Source organism: Coturnix japonica, chromosome 5 (assembly GCF_001577835.2).
Source record: "Coturnix japonica isolate 7356 chromosome 5, Coturnix japonica 2.1, whole genome shotgun sequence".
Lineage (NCBI taxonomy): Eukaryota > Metazoa > Chordata > Aves > Galliformes > Phasianidae > Coturnix > Coturnix japonica.
The window spans coordinates 30,689,735-30,712,429 of record NC_029520.1 but is presented as its reverse complement, the minus strand read 5'-3'; the positions used below and the strand labels follow the sequence as shown (position 1 = coordinate 30,712,429).

Sequence of the window (22,695 nt, the reverse complement as noted above, 5' to 3'; positions counted from 1 at the left end):
TCCGCTCGACCGTCTTGCTGCTCAATGCAGACGGCCGCGCGACGATACAGCGCTTTCCACACGCAGATCCCCAGCAGCCCCTCAGCGAGCTCTCGGCTCCCCTCGGCGTTTCCGCCCGCTCCCATCGCCCAGCCTCCTTCAGCCCTGGCCGCAACTCCCAGCACCTCTCCAGGCGTCTTCTCCCGCTCTGCGGGGTCTGCCGACACTCGTGTCTTTTAGGGTCACTCGGCAGCTCCACGCCCTCCCCGGGCCTTCACGCCCGCGCTGCAGGCGGCTGCCGAGGCCCCCCGGGCTCCTTCCTCACTCCCCGGCGGAAGGCGGGAGTGCACGCAGAGCTCCCACACCCCTGTTCCCCGCGGGAAGGGTCGCCACGGAGCTGCCGCTTCCCGCCCCGCGCCCAGGGAAGGAGGGAGACGGAGCAGGGAGCACGACGGATGCACCCGCGCTACCAGACCCCGCTCTTCGCTCTGCGCCCGCCCGGCAGGGTAGGACCACCACCCCTCGCCCGCGGTACCTGGCGGCGAGAGCCGGCCGCGAGCCTCCCGCGCCGCTCTGCGGGGCGCTGCGGGGCTCGGCTCCGCCCGCCCTCCTCCGGTGCGGGGGGGTGACGGGGGCCTGAGCCCGAGCCGCCGGCGCGGGAGGGAGTTGCCGCTGCTCAGGGCTGTGCAATCAGGGCCGGAGCCATCGAGCGCCCGCTGCGGCCGGCACGGGCCTCGGCGCTACGGAACGGGAGCCGGGTGTGGGCGGGCGCCGCTAGAAGGAATCTGTGAGGTGAAGCGGGTATAGCCGGGGGGCGCTGCCGGGAGCGGGGCTTCCCCCGGGCGGAGAGCTGGGGGCCGGACTGAGGCCGGTTTGCTGAGGAGCGGCCTCCCTCCTTGACAGTTGTCATAGCTGAGTTCACTGGTTATGTGAGAATTTCTGTTGAAGGAACGTTCTGTTCTGAGCTCTGTCTTCAGAGTGGTCTCAAATGGTCTGACGTACTAAAACATGTATCTCGGCCATTTTTTAGTTTTAAAAGAGTCTTATTCTGGTATTGTGGCTGTGTACCTCTCCATGTCGGGAGATAGGTACATACAATTGCATTCTGCCTGCCAGCTAGGAGAGGAAACAAGCAGGCAGGCATGAGGTCTGGTTTCTACTGGCAGTATTAGTTTGGTGGTATTAAGGTGTTCTGCTACTTGAGCTGTTGCTATACAAAACTGATGAAGTAAATAACACCTTCTGGAATCAAAGGCTGATTTTGACTGGATAACAGATGTAAAAGGCAGTCTTTTGTCTTAGCATTCCCACAGAGGAACACTGGTTAGGTTAGTCCCTGGGGCTGGGAGCAAAGGTTCCTTTCCACAGGCTGGGCTCTTTGAAGTGGTGCAAACCATTGTGGGGAGGGAATAATGCATGAGATACATAAGCATAGGAGTCAAAACTGCCCCCAACACTTACATAAGCTTGTAATGCTCAAATATGAAGGCTTCTCCTATTTTATGCTGGTCTATGGTGTCAGAGGCAGATGTTGGTGGTATGGCAGTAAAGGCTGAAGCTCCCCTACCAATATACTATTAGATATTATTGTCACGTTACTCTGTCAGAATGGTGTCTGACATGGAAGCGTGTATGAGAGAAAAGGTGTGGAACCGAGTTCCTTTGTGCAGAAAAAAATGGTACCCACTGACCTTCATCAACACTTGCTAAACGTTTATGGAGGCCAAAGAGTGGGTGTGAGCACAGTGAGCGTGGTGCCTTTCAGCAGTGGTGACCATGGGTCAATTTCACTGGCAAAGATTGTTAGGAATGCAACATGCAGGCTCTTGTTCATGGCTGGCAAAAATGCAGAGCTAATGGCGATTGTTGGAAAACAGTGTTTTGGAGCTGAGAATTTGCTCTATCACATTGTGCTCTTTGCAGCTGTTGTAGTCTCAATGAAAATAATTAGGAGACATTATTTTCAGGATGACCTATGTATATAGATCACTAAGGAATATTTAATAGTCTTCTCAGAGAACTGCCTGGCTGTATTCTACAGATTTAAAAGCATCAGGCTGCATTGCCATATATGGACAGTGGTTTCAATTTTACTGAATTCACCATTATACAGGAACATGAGCACTGAGGCAGTGACCTTTTAACAGAAAGCTCTGCCAATACATGTGGTAATGAAGAATAATACATAAAGTCTCACATCTGAAACTGTTTCTATAGCGTATTTCACAGAAATCAACTCTACAAACTCCTGCTGGTGTAAAGGTGTTATTTCTGGGATACAAGGAGTATCAGAAATAGTGTACAGCCCTCCCCCCCTAAAAGAGTTATTTGCTCAGTTAACCTCATTTTGATGAGCAAATGAGTTGCTGCTGCTCAACAGAGTGCAGTCTGCCACTCGACTTGTAAGAAAGGTCAAGCAAACTATTTGTATTCAAAGGCTGTTGGTGCTGTGATGTGCTGAGTAATAACGTCCTGTAAAAACAGAAGGTACTTTCTGATGTTCTTGGGGTAGCAGAAGGACCTGGAAATATACATGAAGGGTTGATTATGTTTAGGTAATAAACATTAGAAATATTTAGAACAGTTTTTATAAATGTATTGTTGTTATTACTATTATTCGCTCTGTTGTGGTGACTGGCAGAGGACCCACTCACTGTTCTGTATTTCATAATACTAAATGTTATGTGAGCATAAGGCAAGATAAAGCACCTCTCAGAGAGAAATACAGTGTTGCACTTTTTTTCTAAGAGCCCTTCCTCCCAGACCCCAATATACATGGTGTCAGCTCTAAGTAATGGTGTTTTAATGCCAAACTGGCACTAGTCTGAAGAAGAAATGAGGAACAGTGGTGTGAGGTGCTACTTTTATCTCTGTCTACATTTGCTTTCATACTGCTCTGTGCCAGCAGTGCTTTATGAGGATAAGGATCTATGTTTATTGGTTTTATAACTAACCTTGATTCTTTAATATAATTTTGCCCTCCTAAATTGGTCAACAATAGTGTTAACTGTGCATTGATTCAAATTAGCATCTACTTTAGCAGTAATGCTTGCCATTTTTATCTTTACCCTTTTCAATCTGAAATAAAAATACTGTTATGCATTTATAGTTTTCTGTTCTAAAACAGACAAAAATGGGATAATGAGATGTATTCACCATCTATTAACTCAGTCTCCCATCTCTCCATTAGTCCTGACTGAGCTTCAACAAAAAAATATTTAATAAAACAAGTAATTGGCAAACAATTGCAATGCAAAAAGCTCCTGATTAGTCTTCTCATTAGTTAGTCTATTTTGGTAAAGTGGGTTGAACAATTTAGTGCATGAATTAGTTCTGCCAAACAGATTTCAGTTATAGTAGAATATCTCTTCAGTCACATATGCCTCTAAGCAGACCATTTTTTTGGTTTCTTATAGCTTGATGACTCTACAGCAATGGAAAAGAATGCATTCCTCTGATTGCAATGGGATCATGTAAATGTGAGTAAGAATCACGGGGCTAGGAGCATAATTTAAATCAGATGAAATATCACCAAGCAATTATATAGCAAACAGAACCAAATTACACTATACTTTAAAATCTTTGTAAGGAATGTCTTAGATTAATTTTAAGTTTAGACATTTATTTTTTATTTATTTTTTGCAGTTATATTAAATTACACAATCTAGCTACCTCTTTAAGTACAGAGTCAGACTGTTAAGGTTTGATTCTGCAAACAGTTACACCATCAGCAACAGGCAATTTACAACTGGCTTTAATCTGAATAATCTGCTTCTAAGCAATATAACGTGCTCATTTCTAGAACTGATGTAGCCTTTAGCATCCATGGTTGTTTAGTATTGCCCCCTCAGTTGAGACAGTGCTAGTGAAGGGAAACACTTAGTTCCCTCAAGTAAGGGCTTTCTGGAGGCAGGTGAAACCCAATACAGTGTAAGTGTCCCAGCTTTTGCAAAGTCTTAGTTATACATCTTTGGTTTCTCTGTATTTTTGTTTGTTATGGCTGATCTTTTACATAAATAACAATAATAATAAATCAGATTATAATTCTAATCTGAATTTCTGTCAGATGATTACATAGCCCTGGTGTTACTTTTAATCCTAAAATGTAAACAAAAGTAACACAGGTCTAGAAAACATTAGATACAGTTATTGAAACATGAGATAAGGAAAAAAAATCTCCTGTCAAAACCATGACACATAGAACCCAAACAGTTCTACATGTGAATAAAAGATCAGTCTTCACTAGTAAAAAAAATGAAGAGTGTGTTTTTAAGTACACTTTAAATACTTAAAGAATCCTGGATAAAATATTGCGACAAGAATTAGCAGCACATTAATGTATTCTAAATATGGTTTGTCAACTGATTATTAAGAGCTCCCAGAACTCTTTCGGTTTTATTGTTAATCCAAAAACTATCTTGCAATCTCATTTCTAACTAAGCACATCTAAATAATCTAACCTCTTCACTCACATTTTTAATGCATACTAATGTAATAGGACACATATTGCATCACTTCAACAGATAATACAATTACAGTGAATAGAAAATAGAATCTTAAATTCACTGTTACAACACACATGTGAGCTAGAACAATGTGATGGGAAAGTCATTTATCTGCATTTCCATGTCTTGTAGGAAATTCCTATACTTTGAAATAGCATAGAGTTATTTGTGTGACAGTTTGCTGAGGTACTCAGTGTTCTCTGTGGACATTAACCTCAAAATATGTTTTTAAGGTAGAAGCTGAGGTACATGGTAAAGAAAGACAAACTTAAACAGCTTCAACAATATGGAAAGATATAAGCACATACTGCATTCCCAAATAAAATGAGGAACTGAGTTGTTTTTTTTGTTTTTGTTTTTTTGTTGTTTTTTTTTTTTTTGTCTTTAGTAGAAGAGAAGAAAAGCAGTGTTTTTAAACATCTTTTTTTGTCTCCATTTTTCACTCTGTCTATACACAGAAAAAGTGGAGCAGAAAATTGCTTTGCCCAAAGCCACACACTGGCAGTGGACAACACTGATTTAAATAGAAAATGTGCAACACAGTCATATTATTCAGGCTACTCTGACTGCTGTTTTGTTCTCTTGTCCACATATACCATTTACTTTTCAACTGCAGCTGCAAAGCACTCCTAGCAGCAGAATTCTTGGCATTATACCACACTGTATGGATCCCTGAATTCTGAGTTGCTTTGAAGGAACGTCAGGAGATTAAGGAGAAACACAGCATTAAGAGACATTCTCAAATTATAGGTGCTCATTTACCAAATTGTACCAAACTAAGAGAAAACTGTACTTCCAAATGTGGATGGACATCTCCACAGCCATTCTGCTCTCCAGAGCATAGCTGGTCAATCCAGAGACACATATCTAAGGCATTCAGGTAAAATGCTGAAGACCACTCAAAGAAAAAGAAGGGTCTGTTTATTTTACTTTGGTGAAGATCAGCTTATAGTGGAACAGGTTTCAGAGAGAGTAAATACAGATGTTTATGACCTTGAAATTTTGGACTAATATTTTTATGCAGCATACTATACGTAACAATAGAGGTGAAAACTTACAGAAAAGGCATGGAAAGGAAGCAGAGTACTGCTGACTCAAAAACGAACTATTGCAGCCCTACTCCTTAGTTTTATGAGAGCACAGTCCATAGTTCATGCACAATCATCTTACCTGTACTGAGTGGGCACATTGCAAACAAGGCCATAAAAACCTGTCAGAACAGTTCCTGTGTGATGATAGAATTGCAAGTCACACTAGAACAGTATAATGGTTACTCATTTCATAGTTTAATTCAAGGAAGCGTAGAATATGGTAGAGAACTGATATTCTTTAAGTATAGAGCAGAATAGTTATTTGAGCTTTTGCCTAATTATAGAATAAAAACTAAAGCAATGCTATGTCATCTGTTTAAAGCATATACTCATGTCAGAAAGTAGTGAGCATTTGGCTTAAAAATAATTTTAATCAATTAATTCATCAGTGTGGTCCATCACATTATTCAGAAATAGCTTCTTTTAGTAAATGGATCATGAATCGATAGTAGACATAAATAAAGCAGTACAAAGGGCACATCATTCAGCAAGCTGCCAACTGCTGTGGCAGAAGATGGCAGAAATCAGTATCCCAGGTCAGACAGAATAAATCAGAAATTGGCAGATATTACACAAAGATGCCATTTTTTAGCAGAAACTCAAGATTTCTGTCATCTCCCAAGAGTTACTGAAATACAGAAACATTTACAAACTTTATATGAGACATCAGTTCAAGATGGAGTTTGGTCTGAAGTCTGTTTTTCACTAAATACTTTCAAGTTCATCCCTCTTAGGGTTTGCAGAATTCTTGAAATATAGAGAATGAATTGTGAGGCTGCTAAAGATCTCTCTGGAGAGAGAGAAAAAGTCATTCTGCAGACTTTGTATTTTAGCTCAAAGGATCAATTCTTGAGAGAAACTGTATAACTGTAATTCCTGTATGGTCAGTGAGAGGTGGAGTTACTCAGCACTTTTTAGGATTTGGCCCACAGCAGAAGGAGAAATAAAACCAGTTTTCTCAAGCAGTCAAATGAAAAAGCTCTATTATTCATATCTGGACAATCTTATTTAGATGTCTCTAAAAGAAAACAACTCATGACTCATTTTGTCTGTTAAGTATTAATAACTAACTTCTTTGGGACTTAACATTTCTAGGCCATTTATGTGAGTAGATATTTTCAATTGAGAGAATCCAAATTGTCAAGAATTCAACATCCATAAAAATTTCATTATGACTAACTGCATATTTTCTTAATGCGAAAAATGCTATTACTCTCTTATCAAAACTATGAGCTTCATACCTAAAAAAAGAATAAGATTCTCATAGTATAAGTTACAAATTATACACTTTTAAACTTCATTAAAAATAAAGTTAATGATAGAATATTTGTAAATAATCACAATTTTAGATTGTGCAAGCAGGCATGAACACTAAGCATGATGTTTTACATCTTTTCCAGTATCATTTATCTTTTAAAAACTGAATCCTGGATAATTACTGCAAACCACGTAATTGTTAATTTCACTTTTAAGCCTTTTAAATTACTGACTTCATAAAACTATGACACAGCAGCAAAGGAGAAACTTGACTCAGGTTGAATGTACTTGAACCAGTTTTCAATTTGCCACATTCTCACTGCTTACACCACAGATTTTCCCACTGTATCTTCTTAATGTTGTCTATTAGAAATGTTTATCATAGCACTGCATACGAGGTCAGTTGGAACTGAGACCCCAAATGTGCTAACACTATAAGAAATAAAAGCTAGTCTCTGCTTCAGATCTAGTTGATAAAAAGCGAAAGGAAATAATGCAGGCAGAGAGAACAATGAGACTGTGGTATACATCATACAGTTTTTGTTGTCTGCATTTTAGTATTCCAGTCCTTTTCCTGAGGCCCTGTTAGGAAAGAATTGTATAGACAACAAGACAAAGGCAACAAGGACACAGAACAAATTACAGCAAGCAGCCCATCAAAACACATCCGAGGACATCCTGAGTGCAAGCTTCCACAAGGCAATACAGTGGTACTGCCTTGATTTCAGTTTCTGGATGTATCTCAGTATTTCTTCTCACAGTGTCTGCATAGGGTACGTTCAAATCCTAGTACCACTTAAATGTCCTACTTCTACACATGCTGTATAAGAAGAGAGGCCTTTGTTATTTAGTAGCCACCATTTAAGAGGCTAAAAATTCACTGCATTTTTGCTGTCAGTATCTTTGTTAGCTAGATAGCGTTTAATAGATGGAAAACAAAGATAACTAAGTGCCTGACCCCAGAAATCAGGTTAAAAAAAATAATAATAATTACATGTACAGCATTCCTCCAGGCTCTCTTAGTGGTGCCCAGAGACAAGACAAAGGGTAATGGGCACAAACTGGAACACAGGAGGTTCTATATAAACATGAGAAAAAACTTCTTTACTTTGAGGGTGACAGAGCACTGGAACAGGCTGCCCAGAGAGGTTGCAGAGTCTTCTCTGGAGATATTCAAAACCCACCTGGATGCTTTCCTGTGCAACCTACTCTAGGGAACCTGCTTTAGCAGGGAGAGAAATTAAATGATGTTCGGAAGTCTCTTCAAACCCATTTTGCTTTCTCAAGTGTACTTTACTACAAGTTATATATGTACTAGTTTTGTAATTATTTTGAAGTAACAATTGTATGCATTACCCTACTACTAGAATTTTGGCAAAAAAAACATCCAAGTGAGATATTGTAATTGTGTCAATCTCAATTATTTTAAGAATACTTCAGATGGATATGTACATAAAATGCCTGCTCATTATTGGAAAGCAGTCTAAGTCATTCTTCTACTTAATGAGATGAATAACACCAGCACAGATGAGTGCACATCCCTCTTATACTGATCTTCCCAAATCATTTAAATACATTCATACTAAGAAAAAAGACAATAGTTACAGCCAGTATTGTATCCATGATAGTATTTATTTTTTCAAAATTCAACCAGATGAGTGTAAGGTCCGTTTGTATCCAGTTTTAACACCTGTCTGTTTCCATATGTGCCATGCTTAACAAGAACACCTGCTTCCACGCATTTGGCATTGGCAGCCAGTTCCTTTTCACACAAAGTCACAAACTGAGAATAAAGTTCCATTCCTTTTTGTTTTTCTATGTTTGCATGGTACTGCATCTTTCTTCCCTTCAGTTTACCACCCAGTGTAGCTTGTGGTATGATGAGCACATTGCCTGGTAAATCAAGGACAGATACGTACTCTCCATTTTCATTTTCACTTAATTTAACATTCAACAGCACATTGACTGCAAATAAAGTAAAAAATTAGTGTAACTAAAGTAAGTCAAATAGGACCTAATATAACATAAAACAACATTCAAGATTTTAGAAGATAGTCCAAAATAGCTTATTTTACTTGATTTGCTTGTCCTGACTGTTACTAAAACAAAACATGGATTGTTATTGAATACTATTAACTGGTTAAGATGTCAGAGTATTGTGAAGAATGCAAAGGATATTGGTATCAATGCAGTGTGCCTAAGTAGAATTTTTTGTGGGTGGGACAATGGTTTGCTCTTTAAAATCCTGCAGTTTATTCTAGTTGGAGCTCCCCAAAGGAACCCAGGATCTAACTAGTGACCCTAAAGTAATTACCTGATACTCCTCCAACACTCACAGAAGAGTATACATTGTAAGAAGACCATCTTTGATAAACTTGAAGACATTACTGTCCTGACTTTCTGTATGGTTGAAGTAGCTGGCAGCAGTATCCAACACCAAACTGATCCTGCTGAAACCCTGGGGTCAGCAGTTTAGTCTCACCCAGAGCAAGCAGAAGACATGCAGGTGTCAGCCTGCCTTTTGAGATAAAGGCAAGCAGGCAAGTCAGAGATGCAATTTGGTCCATTAAATGCAGTGTGTAAGCTTGCAAATAGAACTGATGTGTTTGATAACATTACATTTTCTAATGTTTCTATAATTATCAAATTCTTCCCCCAGAATTTCTTCCACCCATTTAAAAGCTGTGAGAATACTTGTCATCACTCTAAACCTACAAGAGAAAACTACACCAACTTAAACAGTTTCAAAACATATTAAGAACAAAAATAGTCCATAAAACAGACACTTGGGAAGAGGGCAAAGAATAAACCTCCTAAATAGCAAAGAGAACTTTCTTTTTCTGGCCTGTTTCAGCTGCCAAAAAGCTGAAAAGGTGATTATTCTCCAGTATCATAAAACTCTCACAAGCATAAGATCAGTTTTCATACCATGCTGCTTTAAATACACCTAAAGATTTCAACTTAGTTTAGCATCACAAATGCCCTTGAAGACCAAGAGCTGTTCTCAGCATTTTCATTAACACCTGTGCTTGCTCATTGCTAGGCCTTTCTGCTGGTACCAGCAAACAGCTTGAAATAGACTGTTACACGACCTTTTGTGAAACTACTACTATCAGCAACCCATAGAAATGGGGCGCTTTTATGTGGAACACACATCACTGAATTCCCTAAATAATCCACTGCCAGTGATAGAGGAAAAGAGGCAGAAGAAATTAAATAAAAGTAAAAAACAACAACAAAACACACACAAAAAAAACCCCAACAAAACAAAGCAAGCAGCCAACCAACCATCACTGCTGCTAAAAGCTACTCTAGAAGAAAGCAGACAAATGGTAGAGTTTAACCTGAATAAAGCATCAGTTCCACCTGGATATAAATGTTAAAAGCGCATGCAGAGAAGAGTAGATGAGTGACAGATATTGCTGTTATCACTTCTGATCCAGAAAGACTAACAATATGCAGTATGAGACTGGACACTAGTTAGTTATCCACCCAACTCCCTCTACTGGCTATAATTTTAAACATCCAGTACATTCAGGAAGATCAAAATTAATATACCTCTTAAATGAAGCCATGAATTATCTGCAAACCATCTTCTCTAAGTTCAGTCCTGTCCTAGACTGAAGATATTGCTTGATAGTCGTAATATAATCATTAGTAGGTGTAGCACTTTCTGTTTGCTAGATTGTTTTCAACATGAACATTCAGTGTGAATTGATCTTCTAACAGGTTAATCATGAACTGACAGTGAAAAAAGATGGACAGATGTGAAACATATGAAACATAACCAACCAAATTGTTCTGTCAGCCACCTGGTTAGTTGGGAATGATGCTATTTGATGGCTTTTTGACTTCTCATCTAAATAGCTGCTGCCTTTCCCCTGCCGCTACCACTTAATTCTTTAAAAAACTATATGTGAATTTATAAGGATAACTTATACCATACCAATTTTTGGAACAAGATCCTCATCAGCACCTTTGAAGAAGCATATATAGATAACAAGTCCTCTCTGGATCTACAAAAGATTACAGAAAACAACATCAATCTCTCATTATCCACCATGCAGGTTTATCATTAAAACTGATACAGAAAGTGACAAAACTACAATAACAAAATTCCCAAGATTAATTTTACTTATTTTCTATAGCATCAGATTTCAAATTTATGGGCTTACAAAAGTTCATTATATAAACCAACTACCTGCACAATGCTGCTACATGCAATTAAGTCACTTTGTCAGCTGCATGTGAAGCCACACTTAGTTGTAATATAGTATGTACAGTATTACTGTTATTACAGATATTACAGATAAAATAATTTACAGAGTGAAATATGGCTTTATTTGCTATTATAAAATATGTCAAATACCATGGGGCTTGTCTGTGAACTGAATTATATTTTTATGTTAAAAACAGACTAGTAAAGGACAGTTCTAACAAAGCAGTCTGATAATTAACATTTAAATGTAACAACCAATTTAAATATGATGACCAACAATTGTTCACAATATCACAATGCTATAAAGTTATCAAAAATATTATCCATCAGTTCAGGTGAAACCTTTCTGCCAAATTGGACCTCTCCCTTGATTCATGTCAGGTAAAGGATATGCCACTTCTTTAGCAAACTAAGAGACCACTAGAAAGAACTGTCCATTTGAGGAAACAATTAGGTCTGTAGTAATAAGAAAGCATAAAGTAATTCCCTCGTAACTTTTTTCCCCTCTCTGGTTTAGTTCACAAACATGTGCAACAAAGAGTGCTTTACTAAGAAAATAAAGCTATTTGGCTACGCAACCAACAAGCATGCTGTTTCATGTTCAAGCATCTGTCAATGGTTTAACCTCTCTGGGCAAAAGCAGAGGCCATACACAGTGTGACAATAATAAGAAATCCTACCCTCTCACCACTGTTTTGTCAAGAATAATTATCCTTATATTCCTGTTAAATGGAAAATTAACATCAGCTCAAAGAAAAAATGAAATACTACATTAGAGATGCTAACTAGATCAGAACAGGAAGGATTCATTACTTTCAAAGTTATCAAAACAGAAGGATAAGAAATATGAATGTTACTTAGAAAAAAAATAAAGGATCGTGTTGTTTTTTTCTAACTCATTCTTTTCCTTAAAACATAGAACTTTTTGGTAAAGAAAACAACTATACACATGAGATTTCAGCCTTTTGTTATTGTGGAGATTGAACGAAGCACTCAAGGCAATGTCTGAGATCTGCACCTTCATTACTATTTTTCTACTTTCTAATTTCTGAAGAAGAGAACGCTCTTTATAGCTTAAATGTCACATGCAGAGATTCTTTCAGAAGCTATAAAGAGCTCCTCTCAAAACTCATTTTGACCACTGCAGAACATTATGCAGGTTCCCATTCCCAAATGATTGCCATATTTCATAAACACTGTAATAAATTTGATGTCCCGAACCTCAAATGGCATTTCAAACTCCCTACTCAAACGACAGAGAAATAAAGGCTGCCAAAGGATAGACTGTCTTACGTATTTAGCTAAATATTAGTTCCAGAATCAGACTAACATCAGAACGTTAATAAAGAATAAGGCATACAAAAACTACTAATAAAAAACTATTAGGTAGGTCGAATACATTTACATTATTACACTAACTTAGAGAAAAGCAATTATACTGTGTTGCACACCTCACAAATGACTACTCCAACCCTGAGACTTCTGAAAGCTTTTGAATATTTTCACATATGGAAGTAACAATATTCTGCAGGAAGCACCTTTAAAAAGCCAAAAAGGGAAATAAAGTAACACTTAAGACTCTAAGACCAGTTAACTAAAAATGATTATTATTATCTATTATGTTAATTAACATTATTTTCCAGCCCCTCTCACGATTCAATGCTTAATTTGGAACACTTTTTCCATCATAAAATTAAATACATAAAGGCTTCAGCACCTGTTACAATCAGACAGATTAACAAGGTGGAAGAGCAACAAAGGAAAAGTAAAGGTGCTCACCCATCTGAAAGAATTTAAGCTCACAAGGACTCCACCAGAGAGAAATCTCCAACCAGAGATCCTTCCCTAGTAGCAGTCAGCCCTTAAATGAGGTCTAATAGAGGTGCAGCCAGGCTCCACCCCTTCCACTCACACAGCAGAATTGCTTTCACCTCCCATGGCTGACTTTGTTCTTTTCCCAGATGATCAATCAGTGGTTCAGGCTGTGACTCAACAGTTACCATACAGTGCTTCACACCAATCAAATATAAAATGAAAAAGTCTGAATTCAGAGACAAGTTAATGCTATGAGGGGATGTTTGTATTATGTGCTTATTATCTTCTAGGACACTTAGAAACTATGTTATGGATGAAAACTATCCAGTGTTCACAAGTTAAAATTCATGGTTTCAACTGTGATTGAGAACTATATTTGAACACTTCATAACACATTCAATCATGCTTCAGCCTCAACCTATAATATATATATACTTTTTCCTCCTTTAACCGAGTGGGAGACTCAAAACTGAATTTAAAGAGCTAACCTAATTGTAATACACGTCAGTCCTCGGGTCTCACACAGGTATTCCAGGTGTCCTTGCTGTTCAGAGCTACATTTTACCCAGGAAATGTCAAGCAAAATAACACAAATAAGAAAGTTACAAATGCAACATGCTGACAAGCAAACAGTCACTAGAAAGAACTTAGTGAAAGGCAGGCAGCTGTGCTGTGTGGATTTGCTGTTATCAGTGAAATGCCTACATAAATAAAGCAGAGAATCAAGTTACTCTGCAACATGAGCATTTTTTGTACAACTGTCCTAAGTAATCATCAGAGCAGGCAAACCTGCATCACGAAGGGCTCAAGTATCCAGTCCCTGAGGCCACACAGCAAGCCTCAGCTCTGCCACCTCCAAACACTCCTTTTTAGCTCCACTGCAGGATAAACAACTAAGTCCTTCCCCTACCCTCTTTACAAAATACATTCATCTGAACTATGCAGGATTTCATTAGCAAAACCTAAATATATTCCACAAAATGTTATCTCAGCATGGTTTGCTTTTTCTTTTCTCCTGAAAAAATGTAATGCAACTGATAATGGAAACAGAGATGCTTTGTAGGAAGCAAGCTTGTGGAACTAACTTACATGAATTATTCTTTGACATCTTCATTCAGGCTCACTGAACAGTGAGAAGCGTTGTTCATATTTCACCCATTCTGCTGCATCAAAGAGAAATTCCATAATCTACCACGGGTCACAGAAAAACCTGTACCAGGTATCTTTTACTCCATTTGGTACCTTAACTAGAAGATAAATCAAGGGAAATAAGGTATGGGAGAGACAGCTTTCCTTGCATTAAGTGTAGGTGCTCACACTTGTCAGATGAATATTCGTTTTATATTTTGTTTCTCCTATAGTGTGAAATACCCAATCTCACTGTATTTGCCCCTAGATTTAAACACCGTTCCTTTTTTCCCTCCAAAGTATTTTGCATATACAGAAACTTTTAATGGATACTATTTCACTGGCATTTCTGCATAAACAAGACCTTGTAATCCTCAAAAGGTCATAAAGCTGCAACTGTGAAACATAATGAAGAGAGGTGACTCATATACAAAGTACGCTACCAGCCTTTTTCTTGATAAAGAACATCCACTCCAGAGTTCCCAAAGTACCTGCAGGGGTCTTTTAAAGCTCGGAAGCTATTCAAAGCCACCTACATAACACACTATTTATGGCTCACTAGAAGTTTCTCAAGGTGAGAACCTACTTTTTAGCTGTTACAGGTCACTGCGCACACACTGGTTTACATAAATAACAGTTGATTTGCCAATATTTCTTTATTTTTCATTGGTACACTGACATGCTATCCTACCAGGAAGCATCAGAAGCAATTATGGCTTTTAATGATCTCTAATGAAAGCCATTAAAGGCTAAAGAAACCATAATATTTCTACAGGGTTGGGTTTGCTTGTTTGTTTTGCTGCAGGGTGACCAGCTTTTGTTACAACAGATTTCTTTTTGCAAGCCTAGAGATCCAGGAAAGATTCATAAGGACCAATGAGGTTTCATGTCTGAAAAATACCTGCTGCTCACATTGGACAAACCCCATGCCGATTCCCTCAGTGTTATCAACAACCTTTCCAATGATTTTGGTTACGTTATTTAAATCTTCAAGTAAGAGATTCACACAGTGTAACTGCCTTCTAACATACTGACTCATTTTATATAAAAAAACAAAACACGTGTCTACGTTTGGGTAGTTCAACAGACAGCCAGCACCTGTGGCACCCCTGTGAAAGTGTATTTAGGAAAGGACAGAGAGTCTTAGAGGGAACATGAGAGAAGCAGAAGGTATATTATGGAGAAGCTGCTATTCTCCTACAGGACCTGTAGAAGAAACCACTGAAAACTCTGAAAGAATGAACGTAAACGGGAACTAATTACAGATTTTGCAGATAGTAAAACGCAGGTGTCGTGAAGCCTGACGGGAGTTACCACGAGGAGCACGTCTCGGACTTCCCGTGTGCGATAAAACCAGAGGGCAGTGCCGTCCCTGTGCTGTACCATCCGCAAAGCCGGGCGGACCGCTGCCCCGCGCCCCCAGCCCTGCCCGCCCTGCCCCGCCACTAGGGGAGGGGACCAGACCGCGCCGAGCGGGGCGGCTGCGCTGGACGTTACCTCCTCCCACTCCGCCTCCACGCCGTGCTCGGGCGGCTTCACCTGCAGCCGAGCGAACAGGCACTGCTGCAGTAAGGCCCGAGCCAGCACCGGCCGCGCCGCCGCCATGGGACAGAGAACGAGAGGGAGGGAGCGGCCTGAGGGCTGGCGCACAGCCCGGGCAGGGCGGCGGGGTCACGGTGCAGCGCACGTTGCTTTTCCGGGTTAGCGAGTCCTGTGGCTGCAGTGAGGGGCTGGGCGTTACAAAGCACTGCGCATGGGTGCCGAGTCATTGGTATGTGTGAGGAGCTCTGGGCCAGCAGTAGTCTGAGGAGGGGCAGGGAGCCACGTGAGAAGGATGTAGCTGTAGAACAGAAAGCGTTTGAATAGCTCGTATTTAAAGAGCCCTACTGCTGCCAGGAAGCTGGTGGCTCGCTTGGCTTGTTTGCATGAGAAAAATGCTACTTAGCTTATTTCCTAGTGGGGCAGTATTACATGCTGTGTGGATTCTGCATGAAAAGTAAAGGCCAAAACTGAACAATGGAAGGACGGGTCGTTGCTGCTTTGCAGACTAGAGGTGCTTGGATTCCATTTCCTGAAGTTTCATGTCAGGGTTTTTTCTCAGTGACACTACTTGGAAGCAGGAGGAAAAACAAATAACACAGTTAACACAACGGATGTATGTGTGGCCAGGGATCAGATTTAAGATCTGAAGGAAAGTTAAACTATTGCACCTGCTGCTTCTGTGATCGGTCACATTTCCGACTCCGTGTCCCGGCCCACTGAGTAGGTGACTTTTGCCCCCCTCTCATGAGTTCTGAGACATGTTGGGATCACCTGCAGCAAATGTAGTATGGGCTGGTGCAGAACTCAGCTTCTCAGAGCTTCTATGAAAGACCTGAAATCTTGTTTTCAAAACCACATTAAAAAAAATAAAGTAACACAGATCAGAGTCATGAGAAACTAAATTTTATTTCTTGGTCTTAGTCATCAAACAAGCTTAGTGCAGTTAACCACTGCACAGCAAGAGGCAATATGCTCTCATTAATAGCCATTGTTACACGAAGGTTGGATTAAAATATGCTCTTTTGCATTAGTGCTCTGAGAGGTTGCTCTTTAAAAAGCAAACCTTTATTAAAAATGATGGAATCACACTAGGTGGCTAGTGCGTAAACTAGCTCTTTTCTATTAGCTGTAGGGAAATATATGAGTAAGTATGAGTTATTTTTATTTAAACTTAGCTGATTTTATTTAAAATACCTTCTGTTCATTTATTCTAAAGCTCTATCCCTAGACTCAATTAGAAGAACTTAATGAGGTAGAAATCCATTTAAAATGAGTTTCTTCATATATATTTGTGGTTTAAATTTATTATTAAGGAAAATGGGTATTACTACAGCCTCTGAGCAAATTGTGGAAGTAGAATACAAATAGTTTCAAATACATGTGGCTATTAGTTATTCCTTGTTGTGATACCATTGTTTACACCAGAATTCGATGCATTTATTCATATGCAAGTTTAAAAACATATGGCATATGGTTGTGAACCAGTACATTGAACAATTAGTACAGGATCATTATGTGCATCATTCTTGATGTAATTATATTGTACTTCCCCTGGAAAAACAAATGTATGTTATTGTAGCACATATTCAGTTTCTTGAATTGTGTTGGGCCATAGTTAGACGAAAGATCTCTTTTGTAAGCCAAAGAATGTTTGGCTAAATTTTAGCCATTTGAATTTGTGGTTGGTTTTTCTTTTGTTTTTCTGTATGAGAGAACCTCCGTATTTGTAAGGAATGTATTCATGTATAAAATACATTAATACTTTTAACAGTTATTATAATAAAGGTGTTTTCCTACATGCTATGGGTTTTATAGCTGTCCCGGGATATTTACTGTATGCTATCTGCTTCTTGACCCTGCAGCAGAGAGTAGGTATTTAGAGAGTGACTGTATCCAGAAGGCACTTTTTGTTATTTTCACACCAGTTCTTTTTAAGAGGGACAGATGGCAGCATGATCCACTTCTCGTGAACGTAAGTGCACATGCATTTTTCCATATCTTTAGTTTGAATGGTCATGTATATTTCATGTGCATTTAATGGAGTGTCTTTTGTGGAGAGAGGTGGGTGCTGGGTCTCTGCCTCTGCTGGTGCTCAGGTTTCTCTTGTTTATCAGGGGATAAAATGGTCTTTCAGGACCAAAATGATTTCAGATTGTCTTGAAGTCTTCCCTAGGGATGGTTTTTTTGTTGTTGTTGTTAGCAGTAACTTTGGTATTGTATGTCACTTGGCAGGGGCCATATTTGACTGTGATATTGAGGGGACAAGATGCATCTTAGAAGTTATTCCCCTGTCTGTGGTGTCTGTAACATTGATCTAAGGTTTTTCAAGCAGCTGTCACATCAACGAAGTGCCTCTGGGTAGAGTCATCTGTCTTGAAGAGAAACAGTACAAAGCTGCAGCCTAGCACTTATAGACAGCAAAGATATAAAATAGGTTGATACAATGGGTTATATTTTATTTTGTGACACGGATGTAGCTGAAAGGGTGTAGAGTGTTGAGGGAAGAATTACATTCGAACATTACATTTTCTATATTGTCCGTTGCGGAACTCTCTCTTCCCATGTGCTGGGCGAGTGGGGAAAGCAAGAAAACTAGCAGATCGTGTACATGGAAAGAGTACTTAAAGCACTTGAGAAGATTTAGTAAACAATCATAGGTGATGACTGTATTTAGCACTAATTTGCCTCATTCAAATCCCCCCCAAGACATCAAAGTCAAGAGTACATCTCCCTTCCAAACCAGAGGTATTTAGAAGTGTTAGAATGGGGAGGGAGCACAAAGACTTACCCTACCGCTTGTCAGTAACCACCTGAAATAAGTGTTTTCACTTGAAGACCCAAAGTATTGCACAGTGCTGGTGTAAAATGCTACTGGAAGTAGCTCTTTGAGAGAAGATAAGAGGTGAAGATGTGATCTGCTTGCTTACCACGATTGCCTTAAGGAAGCAGGAACACTATTAGTTGTTTTTGTGTGTTTGTTTTTAATCAACAAGTTCCATGCACATTCGTCTGCTTGTGACATCTAACTACTCTACTGTTCCCTGCTTGAGTGTGTACTGCACCAACCATTTGTCTCTGCATCACTGACAGATGTTAATTTTAAAATAAACTATTTTGATTCCACTGGAGCAGGATACGGAGCAGTAATAGTAACCTATTTGTGTATGCAGCATAGAGTCTAATTACAACACTTCACACTAGTTAGAAGCAATGCAGTATTATTATTTTAATACTAGAGAGGTGTGCTTTCTGGAAATAATTCCAATTTCTTTCATTTTTGATGAGAAAGTTTGATGGTAGTGTGAGGACACTCAAATAGGCAAAAAATGCACGAGAATCTTCTAGGTGCTGGAACTACAATTTCCCATATTTTCAATAGATGCTGTATGCAGAGATCTCAGTGTTGGCATAAAGCCTCATGTTATTACTAAAAAATGTACATGAATTGAGACGCTGCTCTTTCCATTCCTTTGACACACACCATGAAGGGTCATTTATTATTCCCTATGTACCTGAAGGCCTCGTTGCCTCTAGTCATTGTCAAGTGTGCAGGAATAATCAGGCTGCATGTCTTTTTTCTTTTTGCATTTATATAGATGGCTTTTAAATGAAGCTCTTTCTGCAGTTTCAGGCCAGAAGATTTCTCCTTTAGCCACAGCTCACTTTTCTCCTCAGGCATACTGACCTTAGCAAGGAAGGCATGCACACAAATGATAGGTCATGAGGAGATTCTCTGAATTGCAAACCTCTTAAGTCATCCCCAGTTCTGTTTGCTACACATTGTGATAAAACTGGGAAGTTGAAGGAAGCACAAATCATATTCTGTCTGTAATTTATCAGTTGTTGAATCTGTTGTTTCCCTGAACTCAACCTCTTTTTGCAACATGGTTCAAGATTGCCAGAGCTCAGTAAGCTGAGTTGAGTTGACAAACTTTTGGCAATTAATTCTCTTCAGTGTCAGATCACTGTATCACAACACAAATGTGTTCCCTTTTGCCATAACATGGCATCACAGTAATGTTGGTCTATAAGCTTGATTTGAAATTATATCATCCCATTAAAAGAGAACAAAATGCAGCTGCGGCAACTGTAGGACTGTTATGTACAGTCAGTCTTTGTTAATGATTTGTTTCTGTTAATACAATGCTGTATATAATCTGTCCATGATTTTAGCCAACAGAAGAAGCAGGTGATCTTGTTTCCCCTCAGATCTTGTGGGGGAAAAAAAAAAACCAAACAACGGATGTTTAATGCAGTGGAATAAGTAATAGGGAACTGTACATTCTAATGAATATTCATTGAGTTAAGATAATATACCATGTGTCAAGAAATAATGTGGCTTCTTGCTATGGCTTAATGTATCTCAAAGAGCTTCCAGTGTAACCAGTTTTTTAATATTTAATTTTAATGCTTTCTTAAAGCACTGACTTTTTAACGTGTGTTTCTGAACTCATTGGGAGTGAGATGATTTCTTTACAATTTGATACCTCAAAAGCACTGCAATGATAAAAAGGATATTTTTCATATAATCTTTGATTATTATTATTTTTTAAGCTGCTGAAGAGTTAAGCTTTCTTTTACAATAGATGCGAAATAGCTGCTGCAGGGTGGAAAAAAATCATGATCTTCAAAATTTGATGTTCTAACAGGATGAAAAAATTGTATTTGTTAAATTTTTTTCTGGAAGTGCTCCTTTTTGTCTCACAGATAACCCTCCAGCAGTTTCAAAAATTATATGTATATAAATGAGTGGGTAAAACAATTAGTTGGGAACTTGGGATATTTTAGTAGCAGTTAAAGACATTTATATTTTCCCTGGGTACTCTGTTGCTTATAGGGCAAACAAATAATAGTCTTCAAAGTGACAGTCTGAGTGAGATTCATGTCTGGATTAAAATAACTTTGTTTTGGTGCCTGTAGCTAAAATAAATGTTACCTACTGTTGGAGAAAATACATCTTTTGAAGCTTGAAGTATGATTCAGCTCAACTTCAGGTGAACATCTAGGCTACATCTAGGAAGTTCATTAGTTGTAAGAAATATCTTTGGATACTAATTCATATCTGCTTTTAATGGTTCTTATCGTACTTTTGGCCAAGGTTAACTTGCATCTAAAACATTTTGGCCTGATTTAGCAGTTAGGACTCTCTGACTCTCTCATTCTCTCTCTAGATTATTGTTCTGCATTATGAAACCTGTTGTTTGGCATTAGATGTTAACATAAACAGAAATCTGAGACACTTAGAAACTTTTTTTTCCTTTTCACACTTTAGCACAGAAGATTAGAGATCAGGAACTGTAGATTAAGCTCATGGATCTGCCTCTGGCTCAGTCTAAAACCATGAAGAGTTACTGTCTTTCACAGTGGTGGATTAACTGGAGAAAGAAATAAGCATTACAGTAATCTGCTGTTTTGCCTTCACAGTTTTGGACTAGCATGGTTTTATATGTAGTACTTATAGAAAGTGCTCTTGGATCACATTTATTTTGAGCTGTGATTGTTTCAGCATGCAAGGATCAATCTGGAAGATGTTGCTGCTGGCACGATTGTGTAAGTGGTCCATATACACCCAAAGAACATCATTTCCCCTGGGTGATGCCTTGCGTTGCTAATGTACTAGAAATTATGAGAAAAGTATTTAATGACCATAGAGCAAAACTGAATTGGTTTGGAATGTGAGACAGATTCTTTAAATAATTAGTGAATACCAAACCAGTAGAAGTTGGTGTTGTTTCTCAATTAGCCTCATTGTTCAAATTAGATTAATTTGCTATACAAAACTCATTTATGATCCAGGTTCTGATGCTAACAAAAATGCTTCCTGTAAAACATAAGTTCGTTACTGAGCAAATGAATGAAGAACAGAATTAAAGTGGTTTCACAAATTGAAGTTGTGCCTGAATACCATTATTACTCAAACCAGTGCAGTCAAATGGATTAGTGAAGCTTTTAGGGCAGTGAAGATCTTAATTCTGTATCTGTGTGGTGTCAAATGCAACAATAAATAAATAAATAAATAAAAAGATTCCTTCCGCCAATGGAATTACAGTGTCTGTGCTGTTGGAAGACAAGGTATTTCCACTCTTCCTTCAATGGTTGTAACACATACAGCAAAGAATAGGAAAGTGTGGGGGGTTTTTTTTGTTCGTTTTGGTTTTTTTTTAGAGAAAAATATCAAAGCTTTTAAGTACAGAAAGACCAGTAATTGGAGTTAGTTATATTCATGCAAGGAATATATATATACTTATGTACCTTTGTTATTGAAGGGCATATCCAACAAAACAAATCTCTTCATTTTCTGCACTCCTTGCTCGAAACTGGAAAAACTGCCATAGTAGCAGCTGTGTCTTCACTGTGATGTGACTGTTACTATAGTATATGATATTAACCTGAAGAACTTGATGATTGACTTCAGAAGAATCTAGCAATAGTTTTAAAAATATTGTCTCTCTTGACTGTGAAGGTCTGAACTGATTATAGGGTCCATGCAAAAGCAATATACAAACTAAATTGGGTTAAATCCTGCCAGGCCTTGGTCCTCATTTAGCAGAAGAGAACTAAAGGAGAGAACTAAATTTCTCAGTTTAAGGTCTAAAACAGTGTTTGCATACAATGAAGCTACTTCTGTGGTCTATATTTAATTGATATACATTAAAAAGAAGAATGTGTATTACTGCTGTGTGTTCTGTGATTTCATTGTGCTTATTAATCTGTTACAGTTTCAAGTGTTGTCATGTATAATGAACAAAATTGTTGATCCTCGAATAATATTTCATATGGCAGCACAGGTAAACCCCTCTTTTTTTATGCAGATTTTTACAGTCCCTTGGGCCAAATGACCTTTGCGGCAAAAGGGGCAGAAATGCCTCACCATCATGGGTGCCAGACCTTAATATCCAAGCCTGGCAGGAAGATGAAGCAAGAAGTGAAATTCTAATGAATGAAACAAGGACAGTAGTGTGAGATGCAAGGATGTCATGGTTGTCCCCCTGTCACAGACAGAGATAGCAGGCTTACATGCAGAATTATCTAATCATTTAATATATTCACCTATATTTCTTAATTATACGACATCATGAGAGCTTTGATAACCTGCATCAAGCTTACTTACTTTATGAGCCTTCCTTACTTTATGAGGCTTCCTTTCTTTATGGGCCAA

The 22,695-nt window shown here is 38.8% G+C and overlaps 1 protein-coding gene and 1 long non-coding RNA gene across 4 annotated transcripts in view; one reads left to right on the top strand and one right to left on the bottom strand.

Moving 5' to 3' along the window:
• Nucleotides 1–615, bottom strand: part of HEATR5A (HEAT repeat containing 5A) — a 55,407-nt gene extending 54,792 nt beyond the window's left edge. For 2 of the 3 annotated variants that reach the window (XM_015864928.2, XM_015864934.2), the window contains exon 1: nucleotides 515–615. The gene's annotated coding sequence lies outside the window, so the exon portion shown is untranslated. Of the gene's footprint in view, nucleotides 1–164; nucleotides 276–514 lie in introns of those variants that run through there. The other variant, XM_015864931.2, reaches the window with a different exon arrangement.
• Nucleotides 371–21,579, top strand: LOC116653484. The gene is made up of 4 exons (XR_004307388.1): nucleotides 371–485; nucleotides 3,396–3,458; nucleotides 5,101–17,508; nucleotides 20,809–21,579. It is a non-coding gene; the product is annotated as an uncharacterized LOC116653484 (long non-coding RNA).
• Nucleotides 21,580–22,695: the final 1,116 nt, after the last annotated feature.